The sequence below is a fragment of the Canis lupus genome, chromosome 24 (genome assembly GCF_011100685.1).
Source record: "Canis lupus familiaris isolate Mischka breed German Shepherd chromosome 24, alternate assembly UU_Cfam_GSD_1.0, whole genome shotgun sequence".
NCBI classification, from domain to species: Eukaryota; Metazoa; Chordata; class Mammalia; order Carnivora; family Canidae; genus Canis; species Canis lupus.
In genome coordinates, this window is record NC_049245.1 from 3,373,991 (window position 1) to 3,391,368 (window position 17,378).

The 17,378-nt window shown below is 45.9% G+C and overlaps 1 protein-coding gene across 7 annotated transcripts in view; it reads left to right on the forward strand.

Annotated features, from left to right (window-relative positions):
* Positions 1–4,091, forward strand: part of RALGAPA2 (Ral GTPase activating protein catalytic subunit alpha 2) — a 327,065-nt gene extending 322,974 nt beyond the window's left edge. For all 7 annotated transcript variants that reach the window (XR_005377488.1, XR_005377489.1, XR_005377487.1 and 4 more), the window contains one exon: positions 769–4,091. The gene's annotated coding sequence lies outside the window, so the exon portion shown is untranslated. The remainder of the gene's footprint in view (positions 1–768) is intronic.
* Positions 4,092–17,378: the final 13,287 nt, after the last annotated feature.

Here is a 17,378-nt window from a genome sequence, read left to right on the forward strand (position 1 = left end):
GTATAACACAGCCAGCTGAAAAATAGCTTATGGGGGAGGAGGGGTGATGAAACAAGCCTCTCCCTCGCAGCCTGGTCCCAGGGGAGAGTAGACTGTAGCAGCAACAGGGGCTGGGTATTGCAACAGGCATTCCTGGGTTCCTCTGAGCACCTCGCAGCAGCCCTGGGGAGGGGAGAAGTGCAGACGTGCACACTTTGGCTTTACTCCCTTTCCGTCCAGTGCTAAATAGCGCTCTGCTCATCTGCACTCATTCAGGCAAGCAATTTAGTTCTGACCCCTTTCTCAGATCCTTGGGGGAAATAATCGAGTTGTAACTCATCAGGTGAAATATCAATATGTAAATACGTGTAAATAATAACACCGACAGGGATCCCCAAAGCTGTCCATCAAGTTTTATTTGCTGCTTCCTTGACTCTGAGCCATGCTGTTGCTTCATTCCCTTTACTTGCTCCTCTCCCCTTTACTGCAATCAGATGTCTTTTCTCTTTATTCTTTTACTTGCGGATTGGATGGTAAGGCCAAGTGAATTTTGAAAAGATTCATAGTTTTATGCTGCAGGAAGGTCCAGAGCAAAGACCTGGAGGAAAGGCATTCACATGTTGATTCATTCAGCAAACCTCTCTGCACTGTGACAAGGGGAGGTCATCAAAGCCTTTCTGGGGATGTGGTTCCCATCTCCTGCATGCCACAAGTCCTTCTCGGATCTGTCCAAGAAGACCGATGTGTCCCCTCGTGCCGTGACTCGGCCTTTCTCTGCTTCCTCTGCAGGGCCTTGGCTGCCAGCCTGAGTGGCTACCTCACAGCGCCTCTTGGAAGGAGGAGATGAATGAGACTCCCCTCTGTTCCCACCCTCAACCCCCAAACACAGAGACTCCGGGAACATCCCTGCTCTGCTAGTGCCCTCAACATAGCTTCCCAGTAACGGATTTCTGAAGTTAAAGGTGAACTCCACCAGAATGTCTTGGGTTGGACTTTCTCTCCAGGCCACGTCATCTGACCCTAGAATCTCACACAACTTGGGCTTCCAAAGAGGAAGAGGGGAAAGTCACCAACAACCAGTGACAAACCCACTCTCATGTTGATGAGAGTGTTGATGTGGCTGCTTCAGGCAGGGATGGCAGAAGAAGATTCTGGGCTTTTGGGAGGGGATGGAGGGCAGCTGGTTTCTGTACCCCGCGTTGTTTATAAACCTAAGCAAGATTCACAGAAGAACCGACAAAAACAGTTGTTAAACTGAGGAATTTTCTCTGCATTGATTTCTTTAGTTCTTATGTTAGGATTTATGGTTTACTCAAAAATTTCATCATCATGGAAATTGGCTTTCCCTAGAGTTGTTTGCCCAGGAGAAGTTTTATCTGAGTTGCTGAGTGTTTTCCACCTGGTGCCTGATGCCCACTAACTGGGGAGAGGTTTTCCTGGCCATCCTGGAAGCCCTAGATGCCTCTGGAAACAGGGTCCTGTCCCCGTGAAAGTCAGGAAGCTTCCAGGGCCCAGCTTAGCACAGCGCCATGTCAACACGGGAGGTGCACACCAGCACAGGCCCTAGGCTGGGACAGGCACCCCCGTGGTGTCCATCTGCCTCCAGAAGCTTCTCCCTGCTCAGGGAGGGCCACGGCACAAATGGGGGATTTCTAATTATTTGGCTCCAAAGAAGATATGTTGAGCCTGTTTAAAAAAAAAAAGAAGAAGAAGAAGATATGAAAAGCCCTACCTTCCATCTGTGCTTGCCCAGCATCCTTGCTGTGGCTCTGAGGGTGTCAGCAACAGAAAAATCATTTAGGAAGACCTGTTTGGCCCTCTGTGTCTCACCTCAGCCTGCAGCCTGTCTCTGGAGTAAGCCCGTATTTCAGAGCATGGGGCAACCGCTAAGGACCCCAGAAACATCAGTCCATGCAAGGGTGCCTGCCCTCTACTGTCTGCCTCTCTGCTCTGTGCCCACTTGTGTGTTACCCCCAGGGGCTTTGGTCACCTCTGGTGAGTCTCCTGAGCCCCCTCAGCGCATCAGAGTGGCTGTTTTCACTGACCAGCCAGTTCTTTCCATCATCCATTGGGTTGGTTTGGCTGGTACCTAACACTTGCAGGAGAAATGAACAGATCCAGGAAGGAGCCAGGCCTGCTTCTGGGAACAAGTGAAGAAGGACTGAGAAATTCCTATTGCAAGGATACACCTAAGTTAGAATTTGTTTCTCAGCTTTATAGAGGACTGCAGGTAGGGCCAGAGGCCCAGGCTCACAGGCAGAGCAGCTTGGGAGCCACCCAAACCTCAGAGAAACAGAAGTAAGCCTTAGTCGCTTTGGGCTGTTCTGTAAAGGGGCCCAGTTGGTTTGCTCACTGGGGGCTTAATGGCACTAATGGGTGACTGAATGTCACAGCATGTTCTGTTGTGTCAGCAAATGCTGCAATTCTCATCTTCCCCACCCCTACCCCACCCGCCCATCCCCACCTTTTTAATAATTTGGACTTTCTGGTCAGCACGGTTTGCCTCCTATCGCTCATACTCCAGGCTGGTGTTCAAGCTGCTTCACGGCATATTTACAAAGTGCCCAGACCTCATTCCTGTGGGGAGGGCATCACAGGTGCCTGGGCCCCAGAGTCCCAGGTAGGCTCTGACAGCAGATAGCTTCAGAATATTTCATTTCCAGGCTCTAGAAATCCCTGATGCAGAATTCTTGGATTTAGATGAAGTGTCAAGACTTAGAAGTTGTACTGAACTCCCCTGGACTTAATTGTTGTGCTCCAGGATTCCATTTTATCTCCCAGACCCAGTCCTTCTAACCTGCAAGTGGGAAGTTCAGTTGTAGGCAGCAAATACCTAGACCCTCCTGTAACCCTACAGATTTTAACATCTCTAGGACCCCAGACTCCAGCCAGTGGTTTGGGTGCTGGAGCTGCTTCAAGTCCACTGTCAGCAGTAGCATTGGTTTGGAATAGGGGAGCAGGGAATCTAGCAACCAGGTTTGCTTACAATCACATGGACCTGAATCGTTCTTGTTATTTGGGGTGGAAAATTGAAATGATCAAGTTCTTTTTTTTCCACTTAGAAAAGCAAATATTGTGCTTTTGCAATAAATGCCTTTCCAGCAAAATTATGGAGGGTCACTTATCCAGTGGGGACCCATCTGAGTCACAGTGCTGACTTGTCATATTAGTAGGTCAGCCATCTGGACTCAAAAGTGGCCCTGATCAGCCCCCAAAATGGGTAGGACTCGCCAGCTCCCAGGCAGGGCCAGGCCAGCATCCCCACTTCTCTGCACACCCATTTCCATCCAAAGCAAAGTTGATGTTCCATAATTTCACTGAGAAGGTTTTTGTACTTTTAAAAAAACAAAATGATGACTTTTTTAAAATAGTAGAATCTGAAGTAGACAGTAGTGAGGAAATTTAGCTTGGATCAGTGACTGTCACAGTGTCTTCAAGCAGTCAAGGCTGCAGCCACTAAGAGCCACAGGGAGGAAGGAGATTTAAGCCTTGCCTTCACAAGAGGGGCTGACCAAACCCTCATCCTTACAAACAAGAGACCATGCAGATCCACAGACTGTGCAAATCACGTCTTCCTGACCTTCCTCCGGTGTGGCCACCTGCACTTCACTTCCTGTTGTGTTTGTATCATCTGGAGGCTTAAGGGATCCTTTAAAACTTCCTGTGACGTCTTATATGTAACCGTGTCATGACTATATCTACTGAGGGGAAATGTCCACACACAGAGGGAAGTGCAACATGAAACAACCACTGTTCTAGCTGCCCTCCGTATCTGTGTATGACATGCACAGTAAGTGAATGTTTTCTTATGGCTTCAGGTCTACAACATTTAGTACATGTAAATAAGGAAAAAGAATTGATACCTATGGTATATTAAGTTATAGTATGTCATATTTTTTTTTTGCTCTTATTTAATTTGCCTAATGCCTCACATCTGGGTTTAGGCCTCAGTGGGGTAAACCCCTCCATACAACCTACTTCTGCAGGTGTGTGTGCCACACCCGGAAAAGCACACAGCTACACTGCTGACTGCCGCTCGACTCTCCAGTTTACCCTCTTTTTCTCTTTCATTCTGATTTACTGTGATGACTTAATAAAGTAGAAAAACAGCACTTATGTTTCCTTTGTTTTCATGATAGTTTCTGGGAAAATAAAGTTTACCCTGGCATCTAACAAAAGATAGCTTGCTTTTTTATCAGAGTTGCTCAAAAGCATTTTTTTTAACCAAAGCCTAATTATGTATGCAAAATGGTAGCCAGTATGAATCCCGGGAAGTTTACAAATGTGTTGTTTATGTGAAACTGACCCCTCAGTGAAGCAGGAGTCCCTGGCCCTGATGAGCATGAGGCTGACTTGGAGGGTTTGTCTTCATGTATAAGTGGTACATAAAATGTAACACCCCCTTTGGCGTGGCCGAGGCTCCAACCATCCCCTTCCGACAGCCTGGCCAGGTGGTCTCAGAACCAGTGTCCTGAGCTACTCCCATGCTCTGGGCACCAGGGAACTTTGAATATATTGGACAGTTGAGCTGCCTACAGATCACCCATTGCTCCAGTTAGCAAATAGTTGTTGAGTACTTATTACTTAGAAGACCTATCAGTGACCTCAGAAAGGGTCCAGGAGCCAAGAAGAGCCTGAATTGATGTGGCTTTTTTAAGCTTTGGGCTGGAAGCAAGTGCTTTTACCATTTGGTTCCTCATAGAATGCAGCTTGATGCATTTTTAAAGCTTTGTTTCCTAGAAGCAGTGGTTCCCAGCCTTGTCATGTGTCACAATCATTCAGGAAGCTTTGTAGGTGCTTCCATCCCCCACCTAGATTCTGATCCACCACATGTGGATAGAACCTCAGCATCTAATTTTTAAAGTCTCCCATGGCCCCTTGAGGATCCCAACCTGCAGATAGATTTGGATTGAGACACTTGAACCAAACCCACTGTGATGCTTTGGGCAGCCCTTACTCCCCATCCCACACATGTGCCCTGGAGTGCAGGGAACTAGAGCTAAGATGCCCTTAGGAACTGCTTCGTGTAGTGTCCTGTCCTTTCTAATGATTCCGCTTTGGAGATGGCCCCAGGTTAATTTATGGATTCTTTTCAGATCTGGAAATAGTTATTTAAATTTCACAGGGTGTTGTTAAGTCTCATAAAGTAGTTTATTGTCTTATTTATAACAAAAATATAGGGAGGGGTTGGGGAGGGTGTTCCAGTCATCATGCTTCCAGTCATTTTCAAAAAATTCTCGTCAAATCGTAAGCCAAATCATGCAAGACCTTCAGAATTCCAAAAAGAATCAAACTTTCTATGGTTCCAAAAGGAACGTTGCTACAAGTAATGCTCTCCAACCTGTCTTGCCTTTAGCCAGGTGCCAGAGTGTAAAGAAAAAATATCCTTAAGGTACACCCTGGCCATAGGAAAATGCTCTGTTACTGGAAAAATGCCAGAGTTTTTTACGTTTGCTGCAGTACAGAGCACCTCTCAGCAGTAAGACTCAGACATTAATATTTGTTCACATTTGAGCTAGTGTTATTGTCCTCTGTGTGTGTGTGTGTGTGTGTGTGTGTGTGTGTGTATACTAAATTGAGGCCCCTTTGACTTATTAACCAGTTTATGTCAAGGGGAACTATTATCCTTTGTTCTTCCTTCTGTAAATAGAAATGGTTTTAATTGCATTTCATTTTTTAAATCAAAAAGATAAGGTTGTGGAGATAGAACACACCATCAACTTTATCCCTGTGCAGCTGGTCTGCCCAGGACTATTGGCCCAAAGATGATGCCCTGGGGTTCTCACAGCTGAGAGTGGAGCTCCAGACAGGAGCTAGGTTTCCTGGATCACACCTCTGATCAGCAGCAATCACAGTTCTTCATTAGTGTGTCGACTGTTAGTAGTTTCCATGATTCTTCTGGCCACTGTGAAAGTTTCACTGAGGCCAAGTCAGAGGCCCCCTGACCTTTCTCTCACTTGGAGCAGGCACAACAGAGACGAAGGGTTCCCAGCACTGGGGAGTTGTTTTACTGGGATACTCTTCCAAAGAGCAAAGAAGATGATGCTCTTACTGACCTTTCTCTATTACTCTGGAAACCTCTGGATAATACATCTCTGGAAAGAAAAATGGCTCATATCTTCAGATCTGAAAAACGGACTATGGCGAAAGAACAGATCATACGTGGTGGTACGTGCCACACTCCAGAGGTTCTCCCTGCACTCTGTACACACAGATCCACAGAGCGATTGCCGTAGTTGGGCCACAATATTTTGTTCGTGTTTCCTGAGACAAGTTTTATGTTTCAGGAGTTTAAGTAGAGACACAACAGTGTCCTGTGCCCCAAAGACTGCCCCTGAGTGAAACAAAAGGAGACTTGCTCCTGAAACTGAGGTCAGAGTCTCTGCCCACTGCCTACAGCAGCTTAAACCACCTCTTCACCCCCAAACAACGTAACAAACCCAGCTGACAGCCCCAAGAACCAGGGGCATTTTAAACAAGAGTAACATTCTCTCCTAAATATGCTTTTAAATGTGCCCCTAAAAGCAGACGACAGCAACCAAAACAGCAAGAACTCTGAAATGATTTTTGGGGTACTTTCTTTATTGGGATACTCTTTCTGGGTAATAGAAAAGAATTTTCTAGAATTGGAGATTGCTTCTTTTTTATTGTTGTCATTTGAAATTAAAGGTACGATGAATACTCAAGTCTTTACTATCCTAAATTAAATTGGATAAGATGAAGGAGGTGAGATTTTATAACAAGCTCTCATGTTAAGAAATATGTGTCTGAAAAAAAAAGAAAAAAAAAAAAAAGAAATATGTGTCTGGAAGATTCTGCCCCTTACAGAACAAAGAGAAATCAGGGAGGCCCAGTCAGCATCCTCCCTTTTGTCCCATGTCTGGCAAGAAAAACACTAACTAGACTTTTTTTTTTTTTACATTCACACCAAGATATTCCTGCCTCAGATATTAGAGGACATTGTGTCTGTAATCAAAAATTCTATTTAAAACATTATTTTGGGAAAGAAAGAATAAATGAGTAAATTCTCTCTGGGACAAGGGTTCCCTTCCCCCAGGTGTCCACGTGTAATTTTTAATCTCCCACTTGTATGTACCACCTGTCCCTCCAGCAAAATGTTTGTTGAGTTTGACAGAGAATATTTTACATAAAGAGGTCACATTTGTCAGCCTCCACCTTGACGTGGGGTCCTGGGGGTCTGAAAATTGGAGTGTGCCTCTCACCGAGGGTGTGAAGTGGGAAGGGGCTTGCTATTATAGCTCCTGAAAGGATCTTTTTGACTTCAGAAAATAGCCTGGTGAAGAAAAGCTTTTTTTTCCCATGAATACTCAGGGACTGCATTATGCTCCTGAGACGGTGGAGGTGAGTACTTTTGATCAATATTCCCTGAGAAATGGCCGCTGGGCTAAGTGCAGGCAGAGGGCCTCAATAACAGATCTCCCTCCCGCCAAGTCTGCAGAGCATTTGCTGCAAATCTGCCGTGAACGGTCTGAACCAGCCAGGGCGGCACATTAATGGCATCATCTTCTCCTCCCTTTAAAACATGTCACCCCATTTTGTCTTCCATGTTGATGGCTGATTATGAGCACTAGAAACAGCTATTTCTATGGCCTACCTTCAGGGAAATCTTGGCACCTTCATTCTAAGGCACCAGGAAAAGTGGCCCCCTGGAACTGTTTCATCCTGAAGAAGAGGGCAGAATGCCAGTGAGAAAACACAGGTCAGGAAGATTTATTCACTAATCACCACTGAGATGTTAATAGAACAGCCAAAGTATAGATTTGTACTTTACACCATGTATTCTGTATTTTTCCTTCTAAAACTGATGATCTATCCTCATTCTAACCCCCTCCATCCAATGGATAAGCAGATTCTGTCCAGGTGAATGTAAACACAAAGATACAGGGCTTTCTTTTTTGCAGAAGTAGCATCATACACTACACATCATTATAACTTCTTTTTTAAACTTTGCAATGTGTTATGGGCACCTGTTCTCCTAATTTATCCTTTTTAATAGCTGCATATTGTTCCTCAGAATAGATGGACCTTTGCTAACCCATCTGTGGGCATTCAGGTGGTTTCCAATGTTTGTTTAGAACAAATGTCCCCATAGCAAACACCATCATACCTATAGCCTGACATACCACTGCTTTTAATTCTAAAAGATACATTCCCAAAACTGAAATTACTGAGTCAGAAGTTTGTGTCATTTTAGCCTTGAGAGGCTCTATGATCATTTTAGAATTCTGTAAAGCCAATTTTGGAGTTGCATTTAAAAAAACGAAGCTAGGATTCACATCTTACCATGTTTGGGAATTCATTAAATTACCCATCAGCTTAAGAAAAGAAAAATATTTGTTAAGAGGGGCACCCAGATGGAAGGTAGAATTTCAGCCACACTAAGATGAGGCATTTGCTGGTGGGAGACAGTGAGGCTGCCTCCTCAGCTGGCCCAACCCACGTGTTCCATGTGTTTCCATGATAGCATTCAGAAGAATTCCCTGATTTTGAAGACATTTCTTAAAAATAAAATAAAATAAAATAAAATAAATGCATCAAAATACACTCTAAGTTCACCTTTCATTGTAGATGGAGAGGAACAAAGGCTCAGGAGGCAGGAGGGGTGGCTTCAAATCCCAGCCACACACTTGCAGTGTGGCCTGGAGCCCTGAGTGCTAACCATCCTGACTCTGGCCTGTGGATTAGGGTCAAAATACTGACTGTGGTGGCCAGCCTCAAAGGTGGCCCTTCTGACCAAGACCCCCTGGCATCCACAGCCTTGTGCAGTCCCAGCCACTCTGACTCAGGGATGATCTATGGGGGCAGGAAGTTACAGCTGAACTGATGGGGTGTGTCTCCTGATAGTAGGCCACAAAGGTAATGCAGCTCCCACCCCGGCCTTTTGAATTGCTTGCTCTGGAAAAAGTCAGGCACTGGGCAGTGAGGACACTCAAGCAGTGCTGTGGAGCTGACAGCCGTGGGAGGGAGCCGTTCTGGACATGCATCCTCCAGCCCCAGTCAAGCCTTTGTTGGACTGCAGGTCCAGCTAACAGGTCACCAGCCCCTCAGGAGGGAGCCCAAGCCAGAGCCACCAGCCGGCTGCTTCAGAATTCCTAACCCACAGAAAGCAAGTAATTTGGTAAATGACTACTGCCATTGTAAGCCACCCAGTTTGGGGGTGATTTGCCACTACATGGTTGTGATGATTGACCCAATGGCCATCTGAAGATGAAGTGAGGACAACATTGCAAGAGGCACACACAGCCACAGCACGTTCTAATGGCACTTTCAGTGGAGCAGTGATGAAGATGAGTGTAGACCCTAGTCCTTTGGACCCTGACCACGTCACTTTATAGAAAGAGTCACAGAGGCCTGCGACCCGGTCTCCTCACACCTTAGATGAAGAGCCTTATGATGTAGGTCTTCCCATCCAAATTACTGCATTAGAAGACTTTCCACACAGGGTTGATATGAAGACCAAATAGAGAAATACTCTGAAAACCAGACAGCTATTGTTACATAACAAATCACCCCAAAATTTGGTGATTTAAAACAGGGACAGAGCACATACCACGGTGAGCACTGAGTAATGCAAAGAATTGATGAATCACTATAGTGTACACCTGACACTAATATCGCACCTTATGTTAACTACATTCTCTCCCCTGCTCTCCCCTGGGCTCTCACACACACGTTCTGAGGTGGTGGAGGGGACAGGCGTCACCTCGGAGGCACGGAGGCTCACCTGCTTCACCTGGAGTCAGTCCTGGCCAGCCCCGGACATCATGCCTCAGGCCGTCGGCACAGCACCTGCACGGAGCCTCTGCACGCAGCTTGGGCTTCCCCACAGCATGGAGACAAGATCCCCAAGAAAGAACCAGGCAGAGACCACATGGCCTTTGCTAACCTGGTCTCGGAAGTCACACTGTGTCCCTTCCACTGCATTTTGTGTGAGGAGCAGTCACAAAGCTCATTCAGTTTCAAGGGAGGGACACAGACTCCTTCTCTCAATGGAAGGCACGTCAGAGTTTTCAAACCTGTGCCGTGTGGCATTGACATTATATGAAATTTAGAATCCGTATTCTCTCACGTCCTGTGGATGGATGTGATAGACACCAAGGAACTCACAATAATGAGTTCTCATGAGCGCTCAGCCTGAATATCTCAGTCCCAACAACAACCTCACGTGGTACTTAACTGTAGATGGCTAAATGCACTTTAGCCCACTGAAGTAGATAAAGAACTTATTAAATGCTCTTGGCTACCTCCCAGACCATCCAGAAGGGCCGCATAAAAGGCTTTGGGGCTGAAAGAATCAGGAACAATGCCCAGATCACCCTGCTGGACAAGTCCAACTGCAGCTCACACCATGGCGCTGAGAGGCAAACGCCCCACCATGCCCCTCACCCGTGCTGACTGCGCCCGGCACACCTCTGTCCCGTCTCTTATCCACATCGCACAGGAACATCTCATCAGAGGTTGAACACCTCTGCCCCAGGCTGTGAGGGTGACCTCACTGGAGGACACAGATCATTTCTCTTTTCTTCCAGAAAAAAAGAAAAGAAAAGCCTAGCTGCAAAGGAGGCTGGAAAAAGTAATTTCTGGGTCCTGCCTTGGGGAGCCAGGACTCATGGGATGGGAGATCATCTGAACATAGGAAGAGTGTTCAAAAAGTACAGGGTTTGCAGAAAGCGTAATAAGTGTCCAGTACAGGTAGGCACTATTCTTTCCTTGTTTTATCAATGAGAAAACAGGCAAAGAGAGATTAACTGGCCCAAGGCCATGTAGCTCTTAAATGGTAGAAATAAGATGATGAAAGCAGGCATCTGTGCTCTAAGCCCCTGGCACCTGCCAGCCCCAGCATGCTGGAGAAGAAACAAGGTCCCACTGCAGGTGAGCTTATGAAATCCCACCCTGGTGGGAGGATAAAAGGAGTGAGTGCCTACTAGTCTTATCAGGATCCATTACTTGGAAACTACATTTTTAATTGAGGCACAAAATTAGATTTTTTTAACTGAAAAGTTTTCTTCAAAGTGACTCAAGTGTGAGTCTCAGATTTGGGGTTTGGGACTGGCCCCTCTTTGCCTCAGCCTCGGCGTCCCTCTGCCTGCACTTGGTTGAAGCTGAGCAGGGAGTGCTTAACAATGTATGCTTAGGGATTTTTCCTTCCCTCACTCTTGCTGGTTGCCATGGTTCTGGGACGGCCTGTTAACTTGCTGGCTGGTGTAGAGATGTGATTTCCACACCCAAGTGCTTTCAGAACTGAAGTGGAAGGTAGAGAATGGTTAGAAGGCACATGGGTGTGCTAGCCCCAAGTGATGTCTTCACTGTGCTACTTCCTAAAATGAATTCAACCGACTCTCCCTCTTACAGTTCTCATCTTCAGTCTATTAAAGCAAAGCAAAAGTGGTTTGGAATCTGTGCATTTGGTCCTACAGACATGTGTGTGGGGGGCCTTAGGTACAATCATGGAGTGCTAAGTCACCTGGTTTCCCATGAGTACTGGTTATTTCTGTTTGCAGGTTGGGTTATGCAGAAATAAGACATTTCTCCAATGTACAAGAAAGGGATAACTTGAAATGATGACCTAGGTGCCTCCTCTCACGGAGGTGGAAACTCCAGGCTATTTCTTTGGAGTTAAACTGCCAAAACACGGGCACCTCTGGTAGCTCAGCGGCTTAGTGCCCAGGGTATGATCCTGGAGACTCCGGATCGAGTCCCACGTCAGGCTCCCTGCATGGAGCCTGCTTCTCCCTCTGCCTGTGTCTCTGCCCCTCTCTCTCTCTGTCTCTCATGAATAAATAAATAAAATTTTTTTAAAAATTGCCAAAACACAGACTCGGCATTTCCATGCTTTAGAGATTAGAACCCTATGTGTTCTTAGGCCACCAGGTCATGCTACATTCTTTGGTATCCCCAGGAAGATGGAGTCAAGACTCTTGTATTTCACTATCCATTTGAATTCTCTACACTGATGCATTCATCCCCTTCGAGGTTTATTTATCTCTGAGCCAGTTTCATTCTTGCTCTCAACTAAATATCCCCACTTACTGGTCATGTTACCTTACTTAGGGCCTTCCATTTCTCTGTGACATGGGAGTAATCAGTACAACCTCATAGAGTAGTTGTGAGAAATCAATGAGTAATTCATATTAAGGCATTAGAGCAGGTGAGTAAGAAGGGCTCAAAGAATTTTAGCTGTTATTACTGTTATAAATCCACCATTGATTGGGGGTTAGTGGCTTCCAGTTAGGACTTCAAGCCATCAACTCTTCCTGGACCAGACTTACTGCCAGTGACCAGCAACTGGGAACACTCCATACGACCAACACCCCACACTCTCTACCGCACAGATTAAACATCAACATGTGCACAGATCCACTGGGGATCTTATGAAAATGCACCTTATGATTTGGAGGGCTGGGAGTGGGGCCTGCAATTCTTCACTTCTAATTAGCTCTCAGGTGCACCGATGCTATAGCCTCTGAGTCTCCAGGCTCTGAAAAATACAAAGACTGTTCTGCACTGTTGCTGCCACAGTTGATACACCTGTGGGGCCGGGTCGGAAAACTGCTTTAGAAAACATTTCAAGTAGAAGTTGGGAACTGCTCATCAGAGCTGACTTCCTGCTATTGGACATTGATCTAAATCCCCAAATGCTCAAATATTTGCAAAATTAAATGAGGTCAGCAGTTGTCATGAAGGTGCTTACTATTTTTTAATTGCTATTATTTTAGAACAAATCAATGCTGAATTAAAGTTATCTTCTGGCTTTAACTCAAATTGTTAAACCAATGACTATCCAAATCCTTGAAATGGTAGGTTGAACCATACAAACTATTGATATTAAACTTCTTATTTTTACCAATAAAAACGTAAAATTTACCATTATTCCATCTAACAGTTGCCACTTCACTCGACAAATTCAGCCATTACTGCAGTGAGGAAAAAAACCATTCACACCAGAGGACACTGTTCCTCCTCCATTTAGATTTTTGTGGATAACAGATGAGAAGTTGTATGTATGGCCTGAGAGTCACTACCGTTGATGTGACAAACATGAACAGCATTACAAAAACTATCTTGAAGGCAGCATCCTACTTAATAACTTTCTCATTTAAACATTTGGGGTTCTAAAAGTGGTGCCTAGAGGCATCGGGCTGACTTAGTTGGTGAAGCACGGGACTCTTGATCTTGGAGTTCCAAAGCATGGAACTCTTGATCTTGGGGTTCTTGATCTTGATCGAGCTCCACGATGTGTGTAGAGATTACTCAAAACTAAAGTCTTTGAAAAAATGAAAGTAGTGCCTGAAGCAATGATACCTATAAAAATAGGCAGTGACCCCCTCAATGTTGCAATCTTTTGTTTTTTAAGATTTTTTTTATTTGAGAGACAGAGAGAGAGAGTGAGAGAGAGAGAGAGACCAGGAGCAGGGGGGGAAGGGCAGAGGGAGAAGCAGACTCCCTGTGGAGCAGGGAGCCTGATACAGGGCTTGATCCCAGGACCCGAAGACCATGACCTGAGCCGAAGGCAGACACTTAACTGACTGAGCCCCCAGGTGCCCTTTGCAATCTTTAAGACTATGTGTGCTAAGTGGTTGGATTTGTGGCAATCAAGGCACACCAAGGCAACCCCAAATCTCACAAGGACCACGTTTCCATCTCATCAAGGGCAGGCATGTAGGAGATCTGTATACATTACTGTACAACCCTATTGTCTAGTCTGGGAGTGAGCAAACTTTATCTAGTTTGTATTAGTAAGTATTTTAGGTTTTGGTCACCATTGAGTCTTTATCGAGATGCCAAGACTCTGCCACTGAGATATGAACACAGCCATAGACAATAGTAAGCGCATGGGTGTGACCACGTTCCAATAAAACTTTATTTACGAAAACAGGCTGCGGCCAGATTCTGTCAGCAGACCCCTGGGTTGGCCTCTTCTGTTATAATGGTAGAAATGGTGAAGTACCACAATAGAGGCAATAATTCTGGAATCTCAGTACAACCTTAGAAGGTCTAAGATCTCAGTCACTACAATAAACATGTCAAGGCAGCTATAATATGTGTTTAATTTGTTTTACATTCTCTTTAAGCTGAATTAACAAATTTTGAAAATTAAAAAGGGGAAATCATGATATTTCTATGTGGTTAATAAGGTAAAAAGCTTTCTGATACAAATCTGAAATCTTCAGTAAGCAAATGTTTCTCTGCACATGATTTAAAACTGTAATTGGTGTTTGATGAATTATCAAGATACTCATTTGAAATCCCTCAAGAAGATATCAGGCATAGTAATGCTGCTCAGAAGAAGCAATAAAGATCTTTTATTAAAGAGATGAGCGAAAAAGAGTGTGTTCCTTTGGGGTGTAATATATTTGATGAGATCTAACATGATTCTGTTTGGATCTGGACACCCAGGGATTGCAATTTGGTCCATCGTCTTGTGTCCATGACATTCATCTTTATGTACATTATTCCTATCGGTTTCTGCCCATCCTCTGATAATAACCTCTTTGTGGCTGCATCCTGGAATGATCAAGGTTCATTCTACATAAGACAGTAGAACACATAGCAGGAGAAAAGAACTGGAGTCCACTGGTGTGACAAGCTTTGAAACGGCAATATTGGACACGTGGGGCTCAGCCCAGGTTCCCCATCCTTTTCTGTTCTTTGTGCTTGGAAGAAATCGTAGCCTAATTTTTGTTCCCCTCCTGTAAAAAGAGCCTTCTCTGAAACCCTTCCATGCACTAACACCTCCTCTGCTTCCTATCAGATCTGACAAACAATGGCCTCTTGGCTCAGTCCATCCCTCCTGTTACCGTCAGGTGTGACACCTGGCTGTGGTGTCTGAGAAGGGGCATTGCATCAGGGCAATGTTGTCCTGCACAACGGAGATGAAGCAGATGTTGCATTCAAATAAAAGGGCCTTTTTTGAGGAGTGAAAAAGGAGAATAATGGATTCAGGTTGAAGTTTCTGCCGTCATTGTTTCCTGCTGCGTGATGCTTAGTCTACTGGCTCAAATCAAGTGGAAGGAACAGTGAACACTTGGGTTGTGGGGAGGGAAGCAGCATGGCAAACTAGGGACACAAACCATGTGGACAAGCTTCCTATATATGCTGGGAACGCTGCACGGTGTGAACCTGACATGCTCGAAACATGAGCTCCCGATCGTCATGCCTTTGACTGTGCTCTGACTGGTAGTAAATATTCTACAGGTTCCATTTCAATCCAGGAGATGATGTCCTGAGGATGGCCAATTGCAGTAGGGCAGGCTCATGCCATGAGCTAGGGAAAAAACAGCAGTGTGGATGCTTTGTGTGGAAATGCCACCAAGAAATCCACACAGCATAGAAATCTTCAAATAAGACAAATAGAAGCACGTTTACCCTGCAACCCATTTACTCGCCATACATACTGCCAGAGGGATCATCACATCTTGAACATTTCACTTTCCAGATGCAACAGACTGAGCCCACAATAAAAGTATGTGGTACACAAATGATGACAGCTGGGGCTTAGGAGATGAAGGGATGTGTGTTTGGGTTAGTGAAAATATGTTAACTGACTTCAAGTCATATGCTCAAATATGTTCTATGATTCTGAGAAGTATATTGGGCCTTAATGACAAGAAGAAGAAGAAGAAGGAGGAGGAGGAGGAGGAGGAGGAGGAGGAGGAGGAGGAAGAGGAAGAGAAGAAGAAGAAATGGTTGTAGATGGTAAATTTGTGAACCAAGTTGTTTATCTCACTCGCTGTAAAAAAATCAATTCTCTCTGCCACGAAGATCCGTCAGAGGTGCCTTGCTGGTGACACTTCTCACTGGTCACTTCCAGATCTAATCTGGCATGTAGTACTTTCCTCCTGCAGTTCCTCATAAGGAATGTCCAGAGAAATAGGATTCATTTGCCTGCAGAAAATCCTTTTGGGGAGAAATTGCCCTGGTGACCCCCAAACCTGTGGCTGGTTATTTTGCCTATCTTGTGATGTTGATGGAGCGGTTGAAAATTATTTATGTTTCCTTAGCAACCTCAGAAGGAAGCAAGAGTTCCCTAATTTTCCTGGTGAAAAGGAGATCTTCCTATTTATGGAAATCACTGGCCGGGCAGGCAGGTGCTGTCTTCTTCCACCCCTTCTTCCCGTGGACGACATACCTGGCCTCAGTCGCCTGACCAATGTTCCAGGGGGCAGGAGGAAGCTCCAGGACCTTGAGCAATCCCTCAGAGGATGGCCTTCCGACTCTGGGTGTTTGGGAGTAGTTCCCTTCCCTAGGGCATTGGGTGGGGGTAATCGCAGGCCCCCTCACCAGATCTCACATCTCAACCTTTCTTTGTGCAGCTGATACACATGCCTGGTAGGCATGGTCCCCGTGCTGAACCCAGGAGTGAGGAGTGGCCCAGACTTTCCCTGTGAGTATCGGTTGCTTGATGCTGCAGATCGGTAATAAAGAAGCAATAGGATTCTTTCAATATATAAGGTGTATAGAACTCAAAGATGCATTTGAAGGTTTTCTCAGCAGGGTGGGATCTTCGGGGAATGGGTATCAAGTTATATCGCCAAAACATTAATTAAATGTTTCCCTGATGTAGGGTTAGAATCCTAAGTGTCTTTAAAAAACGGCCACACTGCACTCCGTGCGCTGGTACGTCTTTGGCAATCAGGGGGACAGAGCCCCGGTGTGCTGTGCAGTTCGCTCTCCCCCACTGGTGTTCTTTGCCCCCGTGGCGGGGGGCGGCGGGGGAGGCTTCCTGCAACTCAGTTTCCCTCTTGACCTTCTCCAAACCTCACAGCTTGTACCTTCGACCACAGAACGATCCAGGCCTCTCTAGCTTAACCTGCTGCCATGAGAACCCTGCTGGCTGACACATCTCTGTATGTATATGTCATTCTGACTGACCCCACATACTAGGGGTGGGTTAGAAATTTTGTCCACAAGACCAAAATGTCCCTTCCTCGAGAAGATAGCACGTCTTGCTCAAAGCCTGCCTGCCACAGACCAGAGATTCATCACTGGTCCTAAACACCAAAGCACATGCTCTGCGTGAGGATGGCTCCCCCGCGACTAAGGATGCCTGCTCCCTTTGGGGTCTTTGCTGCCTTTCGTCTCACAGCCTCCTCGAAGGTCTCCTGGGCCTCGCGGAGCCCCAGTGTCTCTGGCTGAAGGATGAGGAGGCAGAGGCCGGCATTGAGCGAGGGACCAGGACAGCCGAGGACTTGCTTGAGGCGCATTTCAGACCCTTTCTCTTTTTGCAAAAGACGCTTGGTGGCTGAAGAGTGCTGCCGTAGCCTGCTCCCAAGGCCTGAGGAGGACTCTTGGCGGGCCTGCTGGGCGGCGGGGAAGCAGGTCCGGGGGCGGGACGGGGTGGCAGGTAGCAGGGGCAGAGGCTCCACTCGAGAGCCTGC